Here is a 2,115-nt window from a genome sequence, read left to right as displayed (position 1 = left end):
AGTTTCATTTTTTTATTTTGTTCAAAATATCGAGATGTGTATCGTATCGTGAACCCAGTGTCACGATCTTCAGCTGAAGTGCCCATGAACTTCAGTAGAGGGCACTCCAATCAGGACCTGTTGTATCCATTCCCAACTCCATTTCCCATAACCCCATGCTAACCACCACCAGGTGTTGCCCATTACCACTCCCCTATATATACTGTGTTTGGACTCTCAATGGTTGCGAAGTATTGTTTAGCATGTCTAGCATTTCTGAGCGGTCGTCTGTCTGTCTGTCTGTCTGTCTGTCTGTCTGTCTGTCTGTCTGTCTGTCTGTCTGTCTGTCTGTCTGTCTGTCTGTCTGTCTGTCTGTCCGTCCGTCCGTCCGTCCGTCCGTCCGTCCGTCCGTCCGTCCGTCCGTCCGTCCGTCCGTCCGTCCGTCCGTCCGTCCGTCCCTCCCTCCCTCCCTCCCTCCCTCCCTCCCTTCCTTTGTCTGTGTGTTTGTTCCTCCTGTGTCTTATCTTGGATGGTTTATTCTGACTGTGATTCTCTGCTGCCTGCCTCGACCTCTGCTTGCTATTGTTTCTGATTTTGGATATCCCCTGACATACCTGACGCTGTTCTATGATCTCTGCCTGTTTGACCATTCTGTATATTAAAATACTGCATATGGATCCGAACGTCTCTGACTCCTTGTTACAGCCAGCATCGAGATATGTTCTGAATCGTAAGCTGAGTGTATCGTTACACCCCTGTCAAACCTTTCACGAAATCAATCTAACCATCATTAAGTCGATATTGGGTAACAGCATGTGCAACCTGTACTGAACCCAATAAAAGTCTTATTTAATTATTGTAGTCAATAACAAACAAGGTTTCGAAAAAACTTTATTAAAATGTCCTACAATCATTGAGGCAAAAGATGTAATGGACCTCTTAAATTGCTTTATTTGTTATGATTTCTATTCATGCATTCATTTTTATTTATAATGAAAAATATCTCTGTTTTAAATTAACATTGATGTAGCTGTTGTACTTTAGCAGGTGGTCAAAGTTCAGCTTTATAAGAAGTATAATGTATAGCAATTATACACATAATAATACTGATAATTATAATAATTATTATTATAATACATTACAGTAACAAAACATAACTTTGTTATGTGAAGGAACAGGCAGGTGTTCTGCCTTATTCTGCTGACCTTATGTCAAGCAAGGTGGGAGAATCTGATTGAGTACCAGAGTGAGACGAATTCCACTGATGGAAAAGTGGAAGTTAAGTAATGTAATGTAATGAGGCACATCGCATATTAATTGCCTATTGCGCGGCTGGGATAACAACCACTAGTGTTTGTCCATTCACTAAAAATGAACTTCATCTTTATGTGTGCTCTAACCTACCTGCATAGTTAAACTTGTAGATAACACGGCAAGCTGAAATTCCTGCACAATTTTATAATTCAACATTTGAATTTAAAACGCTCTCACAAGATTTTCATGGGTGAGGTCTTTAAATATATGTTTGGAGAATATAATGTAGATTTTTACTTATTATGGCTTGACGACCACCCTTTTATATGAATGAACGACATGAAGGTTGTGCAGATAAAGCCAAATGAATGCCAAAAAGATTTACATTGAAGTCCTGGATTGTCACAGAGATCACAGCCTCGGATAGTTTAAGCAGTGTTACACGGAAATCACTTGCGTCTCTTTTACATTTCAGCGTGTGCATCAATTATATCCCAGAAGTCTAAACAGCAGCCTCTCATCAATAATGCTACATCCCTTGCTTATTTAAGGATCTATGCAAATGCATTACCCTTTTGGCCAAAGTGCAATTAAAATGTACTTCTTTAATAAAATACAATTAATCAAATTCAATAAAAATACTAAATAAGAAGACATCATTTTCTGCTTTGATATGACATCACCTTCACTTGAAAAATAAACAAGCATCCTCACTCGTTTCTTGATGGAGTCTACAGGTTTAAAAAAGCTCCTCAGTCTTGGTAAGTAATTGGTTATACATTGAGAGACTGACATTGCGTCACGGCTCTTTCTGACTCTCAGTTTCATCCCCCCTCTCCCTTTCTCTCTGCCTCATTCATGCGCGATGCTCAGACGCAGAAG

The sequence above is a fragment of the Barbatula barbatula genome, assembly GCF_947034865.1.
Source record: "Barbatula barbatula genome assembly, chromosome: 14".
NCBI classification, from domain to species: Eukaryota; Metazoa; Chordata; class Actinopteri; order Cypriniformes; family Nemacheilidae; genus Barbatula; species Barbatula barbatula.
Note: the sequence above shows the minus strand (reverse complement) of the source record.